Source organism: Phalacrocorax carbo, chromosome 2 (genome assembly GCF_963921805.1).
Source record: "Phalacrocorax carbo chromosome 2, bPhaCar2.1, whole genome shotgun sequence".
NCBI classification, from domain to species: Eukaryota; Metazoa; Chordata; class Aves; order Suliformes; family Phalacrocoracidae; genus Phalacrocorax; species Phalacrocorax carbo.
This window is the reverse complement of record NC_087514.1, coordinates 162048142-162058888: the sequence shown is the minus strand read 5'-3', so window position 1 is coordinate 162058888 and position 10747 is coordinate 162048142. Positions and strand designations below refer to the sequence as shown.

At 47.6% G+C, this 10747-nt stretch overlaps 1 long non-coding RNA gene across 3 annotated transcripts in view; it reads right to left on the bottom strand.

Annotated features, from left to right (window-relative positions):
• Positions 1–643: 643 nt before the first annotated feature.
• Positions 644–10747, bottom strand: part of LOC135312131 (uncharacterized) — a 16311-nt gene continuing 6207 nt past the window's right edge. Inside the window, exons 4-5 of one of the 3 annotated variants that reach the window (XR_010371796.1) lie at positions 1370–1591; positions 644–1261 (exon numbers count right to left, since the gene is read on the bottom strand). This is a non-coding gene — a long non-coding RNA (uncharacterized LOC135312131). Of the gene's footprint in view, positions 1262–1369; positions 1592–8729; positions 10732–10747 lie in introns of those variants that run through there. The other 2 variants (XR_010371797.1, XR_010371798.1) reach the window with 2 other exon arrangements.

The window sequence follows — 10747 nt, the reverse complement described above, 5'->3', positions numbered from 1 at the left end:
GCACTTCCCAAGACTTTGGAAACTTTATGTTTTCTTGGTTATTTTTTTGCCTTTCTGGTTGTGAAGGAAAGCTCACTAACCTATCAGGGAGTGATCAGCAGACTCAAAAAACAGAAGGCAAGAAGAGAAGTTAAAAGTTGATTATTCTTCTTGCAAGCCTCGTGATTCTTAAGTCAGTCTTTTCCTTGCAGGGGGGCTCATGAGGCTGAGAACTGACACAGCCACAAGTGGATTTTGCTTGCAGTGAAGAAGATATAAGGCATAAACTGAGTACCTTCAAAGGGGTGATCTACTCCCAGGTCTCCCAGCCACACTGCTGAGGAGAGGGACAGGATAACTCTCAGTTCTGGCTCATTGTGGACTTGACGGTATCTCCCTTGTAAGTTACTAAACCCATTTTGTTCATTTTGCAACACATCAATTTTATGGCTGAGGCTGAAGTATTTACTCGTCCTTGGGGTTTGCAGTTGTTGAGATACAGGATGGAAAGGCTTGCCTGTAAAATGTGGCTGAACTCTGCTATCCATTCAATGGAGAGTCAATAGTTCAGGAGTTAATTCATGAGAAGAAAGGAGTAAAAACACACCAAGGTCAGGATCTCATGACCCACAGGCTCTCTATAACTTTATCTGAAAGACCTTGTAATAGATAGGTATGTGGCTTGGAAAACGCATAATATTGTGGTTAAGCGAGGCATTTCACAAGTTTTGTAACACCACACTACTGGCAAACTTTCTCAAGCGCATATCATATTCAGATCAGAGTTCTCTGTGGGATGGAAAACGTTAGGGTGATGAAGGTTTTAAATCTCATGACACACAAATTGATACGCCAAAAAATATTTACAAGCTGGTGAGTGTCCCATAAACCGCCTCCAAAGATTTTTCTCTTCAGGCACCAGAGGAGCTCTGCTGATTTACATCAGAGCTCTGGTCCTCTCCACACCATCTCCCAGCAGCCAGGAAATGCCAAGCCCAGGTAGTCTTTCCCTGTTACCCACTGGCTGTTCCTCCTCGCAGCGCCGTGAGATTTGTGTAGTGTCAGCACAGACAGCCAATTTCCTGGCTTTCCGTCACTTCGTCGCTGGTGTGATGGAGATAAGGTTCAGGTTTCCAGCTCTGCAAATCTCAGGGTGTGGGAGGCCCACCTTGAAGTATGATCTCAGGGCATCCTCATTTCTGCTTTGCCTTTAAAATACCAAACTGCTCAGTCCCAGAGGGAAGGCTGCAGAAAGCCACCACCTCTCTAGTGCAACATGGACCTGGTGAAGCACAAGAGCAAAGTTAAGCTCATCAGGGCTGGTGGGCTGCGCACTTCCCATGTGTCCTGCTGGCCCTGGCGACAGGAGCTTGGGATCCAATGCACTAACCTGGCTCGAGACCATCGCATGAGAGCTGGAAGGGGCTTGACATGGTCTAGGAGCCGGAGAACATTTGCAGGCTTGCAGCTTTGCAGTATGGGCGGGGGGGTTCATCTTTAAGAGCTGTGGTGATGGCATCCAAGGGGTTAGTGGCATGGTCACACTTGGCCAGATGGTCTCTGCGATCTGCACGGAAGCCATTCTCCTACACGGACCCGAGAGATGATCTAGCTTGAAAAAAGAAAGGGAGGGGAAGAGAGGCAGGGTTTCCCAAGTCTGGACGAGGTCCACAGCATAGGCTGCTGTGGCAGGGAGCAGGGAGAGCCATTGCAGAGGGACAGGAAGGAGGGCTGCTCTCAGCCACCACTGCCTCAAGCACTTGTCTCACGATGCTTGAGGCTGCTGCCAGGTTCTTGTGTGAACTGGAGTAAAATCACTGACTTTCTGTTCCTCATCTGCAAAATGAGACTCTTTATACTTCCCTTCAGACCTGTCCTCTTTGTTTACAGTGTGGGACAGTTGTGACGGAGCGTGTCTCTTGTTGCGTGCAAGTGCACAGCTCCAAGCGCTGCAAGCTTCTTTTGGGACCCGGAGGTGTTGCTGGAGTATTAATTTAGAGGCATATTTGCACCCCAACCCTCAAGGTAGCCTTTGCCCATGAAGGGCCCCCTCCTCTTTCACTTGCAGGTTTTTTCTTGCAGCAGTTTGAAAAATAAGGGGCAGGAGGAGGGAGGGAGAAAGCATTAATGGAACAAATGCTCCAAACACAGTTCCAAAAACATTTCCATCTTCCGGCAGAATAGCAGCTGCGGCATGTCCAACGCTGTGTTCAGCGTAATGGTCACCAGCTGTGAGGAACCACTTTTTTATTGACCAGAGCATTTCCTCAGGGCTGCAATAGATACCGAACACCTCCAGCTCCAAGTTTCGCAGGTGCCTGGAGCTGGCTGTGCCTTCGGCTGACAGCTTTGCCAAGGAACTCTTGAGGATGAATTTCCCCCTCTCCCCCCCTTTGCCCTCCAGCCTCCGAACAGCAGCAATCTCTGTCGGGATGGGACAGTCAGTGCTCAGCTCTCCTTGTCCAGTGCTCCTTAAAGCCCAAAGCACACCAGTCCTAAAGCCACGGTAGTTAAAGGGCATTTAAAGGGGTAATAACAAATATAAATCACGTAGCAAGAATAATTAAAAAATAATAAAAGCTAAGACTTTTATTTCAGGAAGATCTTTTGAGGAGGGGGGCTGGATATAATCTTTCTGAGTGCTCTATTATAAGCTCTGAGTTATAAATAAATCCGTATTTTAACATCTGGGATTCATAACATCTTGCTGACAGTCAAATCTCATAAAAGATGTGGTGAGTTCTACAGATGTGGGAAACCTCATTCAATGAGCTGCATAACAAAGGAAATCTAGTTCTTTTTCATTATTTATTGTTAACTCTGTGTCTCTCTGGTGACTGGTAAAAGTGGCTGGTTACAGCGAGCCTGGCTCCAGAGAGGGAGCAGAGCTGCAGGGTCACCCGTGCTTAAATGCACCCTTGCTCAGAAACTCACAGCAGCATCATTGCCTTAAAAACAGGGGTGAAACGAGTACTCTGTACATCATGGGCTGCCTGCAGAGCACAGGATTTCAATCCCTCCCTGATGCTCAAGGCTGGATGTTTATGCAATAACAAGCAGTCCCTGTTGCAGGGGGGAAGCTTGCGAATAGTGAGGGACAGAAGGAAAGCACTGCCCGGGGCATCAAGAAGGCATTAGGCTGAAGGATGTGACTAAGATTTGCATGAAAGTTGCTTCAGTCCCAGCATAGCATTTTAGCAAGGTAAAACAGGGGTAAGGAAGGGAAGAGAAAGGGCAGGACCCACCAACTCCCCATCTCACAAACCCTTATGAGCCCCCACGACTCCTCAGCATGGATGTAACTAATCGAGGCTACAGCACTGACTAGCGTTTTACAATTAGCTGTTGTACTTTCCCAAAGAAAGGAGGGGAAAGTATTGAAGTATTTTCTAGCAAAACTTAATAACAGCAGCCATATTACCACAAACTAGACCCAACACTTGTCCTGTCACAGGCGTTACAGCAAATTGGAATCTCCTTTCTACTGGGTAAACCCAAGGAAAGTAAACAGTTTATTATGGTCGCATTTAATTTGGGCTTATACAGAGTTGGAGCACTGAAGCCTGTGTTTAATGCGTTTGTGGTAGTTGGGATTTTTTTTTCCTCCCCAAATAGTTTACCATTGATTTTCCTCTTAACAAGTGCTCTTGTTCTGACAGTCTGTCTCACTCTCCACGTTCAGACTAAGAGGTTGTAATCTTCCCATCGGTGATATCTGAATCCTCTAGCCATGGGCATGGTTATGTTTTCACTAGAAGAGGATTATGACCTACTAATCAATAAAGATGAAGTGGGTTAGTAGAGCCGTGACACAGACGTGGTTATATTGCACAGCCCTGGAGAAACAGGCAGGTGCAACAGGGATGAAAGAAAACAGCATCTCAACAGCCTTGTCCTCAACCATGGGTTTTCCGCATCCAATGGAAACGGGTGGTGTACAAACAGGTTATGCAAGGAGCTGCTGTCGATCCTTGAATGATCAGTCTGCTGTTTTGTCAGGATCATGCTGAACCGCAGGAGAGAGGAGACCAAAATGCTCCCTGGCTCTTGGTGACAAATCTCAAAGCACTTCATGGTAGGGGACAGAATTGCCTTTATTTGACAGATGGGGGAAACTGAGGCACACACAGGCAGTGGGATTTGTTTGTCAGCCTGCGGGAAATGGGAGTCAGGGCTGGATAACAGAAAATAGGCTTTGCGAGTTTAGTGAGTCCAGCCCAGCTGGCTGCGTTGCGTGACTTACACTAAGAGGCTGGCAGGACCCTAGAGCTAAGCTAAAGCACTGAAACCATGAATTTCCAAGCTTTCAAATATTTGGATAGCCTATAAATATAATTTTAAGCTCCTAATCCCTCCCGTCAAATGGTGTAATTTTTTTTTCTTCTTTTTCGTTTCAACCTTCCTTTTTCTTTGGTTTTGCTAAAGCAGCCTGAGCTCTGACATCATCTGACAATTTCGTTTAACAAAATGTTTTGAATCATTTGTGCCAGTTCTGGCAATTCTGCCAATGCAAACATCCCCTGCAGCAAGTGCAATTTTAAACCTTGAATATGCATTTTTTTCCCCCCTCCTGTAGTTACATTTAGAGCAAATCTCTTCCTTTGGATCCTGGCAAACTGTCCCAGAGGAAAGGGTCACTCCAGGATGCCAAGAGAACATGGCTTGCACAACCAGGGAGAGCCCATGTGGACACAGGGCAGCTTCCTCGCATGTCCCTGTCCCCTACCAGTCCCCCCAGTGGGTAAGAGGAGGAGGATGATGGGCTAAGGGAAATGTTTGCTGTGTGCCTGGGGCTTTGAACGTGGTGCAGTGGCTGCATCACCAAAGCAGTAGTGAAACTAATCAACTCATAAAGGGAGAGGGTTCTGCTGGGAATGAAAGCTGTGACCAAACCACACTCTGCACCTACCAATATGCTTTTTTCTATTATATCACAGTGTTTGCACCTCCTGCTACCCAACACTGCTCCAGCAACTGATGTCCTTGTATCAGGTTCTCCTTCACCCTCTTTTTAATGGTTGCATGGAAGTAGGAACATCGTGTCCTGAAGCCAAACAAGGCAGAGGTACAAGGGTCCTAGGCCTTGGAGTCACATTCAATACTCAACAGCCTTCAGCTATCAAAACCAAGTAAACAAACAAGGTGGCCCTGATGCACTGTTGCCAGATGTCCTCCTTGTCATGACATGCAAGCACATGGATGACAGTAGTTGGTGCTTGAGTTTGCCTTTAGGAAGCAGGAATGTCCTTTGCAAGTACCCTCAGGGACGTGTCTCTGACCTACCAAACCCAAATGACATGCATTAAGAGCCTCTTCAAAAGAATCAGCACTGGGGGAAATGAAGTTACAGGCTATTTTCAGGCAAAACGGTCCCTGAGTCCCCCTACGCACCAGAGTCACCCCATGAAACCTCACTGAGACGCCTCTCTTCCAACAGCAAAAGAGCCTCCAAAAGGGGAGGTGTATGAGATTTTATGGCACTATTATGGCTCTATTGATACTATTTGAAGCAAACGTAAACACACTGGGGCTTATAATAAGAGGGTGTAATAGATAGTAAGTGCAAATGACTCATTCACCAAGATTTTCCAGGATTAGACGGCAGCAGAAGGGCAACGGCTGTGTAAAACAGACTTTTAAAAATAATCTTCTAATAAGATTTTAATAAACCTGTTAGTAAATTATAATGCTTGACTTCAGGAACTGTTTCTCCGCTGCAGTGTTTTTCTGTGGAGTTAGAGCTATGATGCTCTCCAGTGTGCATGATACAACCTCGACTGCACTGTGGGCAGAGCTGGGCAGGGAAGAGATTCCTCAGGTCAATGGATGAAACAGAAAATCACTCGTGTGGGGAGAAGCTGAGTCCTAAATAGCTGTTTCAGGCCTCCTGCAACATTGACACTTTGAATTAAACTCAACCTCCTTTTTTATACTATTCTTGTCATCTTTTTCTTTCTGTTGTTTCGAGTAGATTAACTTTGAAATGAAAAGAAATGGTGCTTTTTGAAACAAAAAGCCTCCTCTTTTCATTGCCCTCCAGACTGAGTGTAACAAATGCCGGCTTACCAAAGCCTTCCTCTAAATCCCATGTCTGGACACGCATGTGCGTATGGCCGATGCAGGGGAACTGCCACATTTTTGGTACTTTTCTTAGAAGCCTGTCTCCTGGGGTCAAGTCATTACATGGTAATCTTGGCTTTCGTTTGGAGGAGAGAACTCATTTCTGCAGCTGCCACAATTGAGGAGAAAAGCTTGCACGTGCAAATGTTTAGGAGCTCAAAAACCAGAATGGAAACCAAAAGCGCCCAGGTTTATTGCCTTTCCTGAATCCTCTCTGAATTGCAGCATGGTTGTGTTTAAGCTGGGCCTGGCCAAGATGCTCTTATTTCCTATGAGTTTGTGGACATTTTGGCCCCAGCAGGACTGTTCATCTCCCTTTCTCTCTCTCTGTCTCTTGTTAAATGGGGTGTCAATCATTTATCCTGTTGCCTTACAGAGCTTTCCACCACCCACAGACGTCACCACCGTGTGTACATTATATTAAGTGTACCTGTAAGTTATCTCTTACATTTTCATTTTTAGCCTTTGGGGAAATTTGTGAGTAAAGGGGCAGAAGCATAAATACAGCTCCTCAGTTTTACCCCCATCCTACGGGATGGTGGGGGAAAATAACCGTCAGATGGGGCGCAATACATCAAAGCCCAAATCACCCTCCCTGCCACGTTGGGGACGGGTTACTTTGTGGGGCTGACTGGGTCCCTAACACCTTTGCACAGTTAATGGGGTGCCGTGAGAGTCAGGTTTTGTCGTCCAGGACCGTTAGTACCGGACCCTTTAGGAGACGTGCACTTCTGATGGCGAGCGTCCCAGAAAAGAAAGATTTCTCTTGCAATTGGCCAGTGCTGCAAGCCACCTACTGGGCTAACACATGTGGGGTAATGTGGTTTTGGGACACAGCTGCATCTCATGGCACAGCTGCCAGTGGTGCAGGACACCTCGTGGGGCTTTTGCTTTTGGCTGGGCAGCAGGTTGACGCAGGGCATGCAGGGACATGAGGCCAGATCAGCACACCATTGCACCCTGGACCAGACCTGATTCACACTGCCACCACCGCCATGCTGTTTGCCACCCCTCAATGATAGAGGTTCATTAAAATATCCCTTTTTAAAATTTATTTATAGCGAGGAGTGTAATGGCGCTGACAGAGCAGCCCCCAGCAAGGCAGGAGATCTGCCTGCACCCCAATCTGCCCTTTGCACCTCACATGAGGTCGGAAGGGTGCTGAGACAGTGGGGGCACAGCCGCAGCCCGTGCTGCCTCTGCAGCAGGAATCACCTCCCACAGACCTGCACAGCAGGTCGCTGAGGGCTCTGTAACCGTTCAAAGCACGGCAGCCGGCTGCTCCGTGAACAGGAGCCAGAGCTCAAAAGCATTTTGAGATAAGCGCAGTGCATTGGGGTGCCAGCATCTGCAAGGAAGGCAAAGAGGAAAAGTCCAGGTGGGTCACTCATTGCAAATGGTAGGAGAGGTGGATGCTCCTGGGTCCTCTGGGGTCAGGCCTACTGGTTTTAAAGGTCACCTGCTTTGGCTGGAAGTGAAATTACCAAAGGATCAGTATTTTGCCATAAACTATGACGTGGTATTATTTCCATGCAGCTTCTACCTTGTGGGGCAGCGCTTGCCCTGCCTAACTACATGTGTTGAATAGGTGCCTGCAGTGAGGGTTTAGGATTCCTGTAGAAATACCTAAGCTCCTGCATGGGGTAATTCAGAGTCCCTGTTTTTGGAGCTCACCCACTGCACTGATGTCAGAGGAGCCTGGCGACAGGTGGCATTGGGTTCAGTCTCAAAAAATTGTGCCTGTGCTCATCCTTCTCCAAAAGGATGGCCCCAGCATGGGGCCTCAGCTTTCCACTCATAGAACTGGGGGTAAGAGCCAGGTCCTGCTCCCCAGAGAGCAATGAGGGTGGCACAGTCACACTGGGGGAGCACCGAGCCCCTCAGACGTGGCAGCTATGTCAGTGGCCTTGCTGGGAGTTAAACAGCTTTACAGCAGATGTGAATTTGGCTCGAAAGCCCCAACATTGATCACAAGCACTTCAGGACCGTGACCTGTCACCAAGCCCATAAAGCACCAGCAAAGACAAATAATAATTAACTCTCTGTACCTAATTCCACGCACATTTTCAGAGCAAATCTTCCACACCGCCAGGATCTGACGCTAAAACCCAGTGGCTCTGGGCAACATACAAGTATCAGAAGGATAGCGACAGCTCACAGATAAAACCAGCACACAAATGGAGACCCGATGCCCTTTAGGTAGCTTCCATTTTTAAACAAGTGCCATGAACTGGAGCTCTGGCACCGAGAAGAAAGCACTGAAGTGTCACCCATGGCCGCTGCAGCAACCAAAGGCTGCTTCAGCTCTTGGTGACATGCGAGCAGCATTTTTTCATTCTATTGAGTTAAATATATAGAGGTGCACATGCATCTATTCGTGTATATGTATAATTTCTGCATGTATTTTACTGCTGTTTCAATCTAGCTCCAGTATCATAAAAGATGCCCGAGGGAACCTATGCCCTTGCTCCGCATTGTGGGCTTGCAAAAACCTTCCTAAGAGGCAAAAATTAAGCTTTAGCCATATTGTTATTTTCAATAGCTTTTGATCCTGGCTTCTCTGCTCTGAAATGAGCACTTGCAGAGGCTTAAGGAGCCACCGCAGCCCTCCAGGAGCCTCCAGCCCCCTCCTGCACCGGAGGCAGTGGTGGGGGCAGCTCTGAGGTGCCCCAGATGTTCCCATTCACACAGTCCAGCCCATTTGCTCAAACTTTGCATCAAAATAGATTCGTGCTGAGATGCCGGGAGTCTGAACTCATCGGCCTTTGCTAGAGGCAGGGGGGCAGTAACTTTTTCAGACAGCTCAGGTATTTCCTCCAGAGCTCATCTGTCACGTCCCTGCAAATATGTTTGCTCTGGATGGTGTTTTGTTGGTTAAGAACAGGGTGCGACGAAGGCTTTAGGACGCTTCTTGTGAGGAGGGCAGGGGCTGGCGGGGGCCTGCAGGCAAAGCCCCTTCCCCAGCCCGCGGACAGGCAAAGCAAGACTGGAGGTGTGACGTCCCCACCGTGAGCCGCCAAAGTGACAGGGCAGTGGCTTCCCAGAGGTCACAGGGAGAGACCGTGGCAAGGGTAGGGAACTAACCCCGCGCAGGGCCTGGCCAAACCCATCGCCCTACCCACATCTGGGTCTAGAGCAGCTTCACTGCACAGTGACAAACAGACAACAAAAATTGCTTTTTCCCTCTAAAAGCTGCCACCAGCCAACCCAACGGAAGGGAAATAACCCTCTCACCCAGTCTCCCTTGTAGTTTACGATAAAGAGCCTTTTGTTGCATTTTAATTTGCAAACTTTCTCTTCTGCCATTCTCATGTAGCACGGTTCCGGAGACTCACATAATTATTTTTACAAGAAACGCTTTCAGACAAATAAGTCTGGGGAGGTTTGTAATTTCTATTACCTCATGGCGACTCTATTGATAGACAGCAGCACACCTTGGGAGAATTAGAGAGCATAAAGTAATGGAGGTTTTTGTCCTCTCAAGACAGAGCTGCGAGCGCTGCCTGGCTCACCGCCAACACCACCAATTACCAACCTGGAGCAGGAGACAGGTCCTAGCGCTGAAAAATGACCATTTTCCAATGAGCCTGGTAATGATGGAGCTGTGCTGTAAGTTACCATTTCCTTCAGGGCCTGTTAGGTATCCAGGACTGCGATGTATTTTGGGCCCCCTCGGTGTTTAGGGACGGTTGTTGTCCCTACTCGGGGGGAGGGATGGAGTTTGTATTGCTGCTTCTTGCCTTTGCTGCCACTTGCAGCTCTTCCCTGGCTTCTTTATTTTCCCGGAAGCCCTTTCTGCCAGGAGACAGAATGGTCAAGCATAAAGAGCAACTTAGGAGGCACTATCATCGGCAATTATGCTTGAAAGCCAGGGATTTAATTATTGTGCGAGAACGATACCCTTGAAAGAGAAATTGCAACAGTCCCATCACTTAAGATGTTTCAGCGCTAAGACAGAAGACTTATGAAATGTCAAGGAGCAAAAAACACAGCACCCGTGTATCTCCCACCTCCAAAGCCTGGTGCGAGGGTTTCTGCTGGCACCGAAGTTAACTATTAGCTGGTTTAATTGAGGACGCAGATGCCTCACTTGAATTCGGCTGCCTGGATAACATGGGTTTTTTGTCATATATATTTTCCTTGCTGCTAACCACTGCTAGTAAGTGGGGGAAACTACACGGCACTTACACAATTCTCATTTCATGCCTGCATTTTAACACTTACTTGCTCAGGTTGATGATTTTCACTTGTTTGTTGGGAATCTAACACTTGTATCAGCGCTCCTCAGCAAACAGGGTATATTCTCCATGTCTCTCAAAAGTACAGGGTGCCTGTACATTTAGGAGAGCACTGTATTATGATGTTGATGTCCCTATCTCTGTCAAGGACTGACAGCATAATGAAATGCATGAAGAAAGCAAGTTTCAGTAAATGCATAAATAACTGCCCAGCGGGTATCTAACAGTACAGCATATAGGGCCTTAAATGCTGTAGAGCTGACTGTCTTCCAGCATCAGCTTAAATCAGGAGCAGCTTCGCAGAAGCTGATGGAGTTGTGCTGGTATCACATCAATGAGGAAACCACAGGACACCTTCTCTCACATCTTCATGGCCAGACTCTCTCACCCAAGGCTGGAAGACAGTCAGA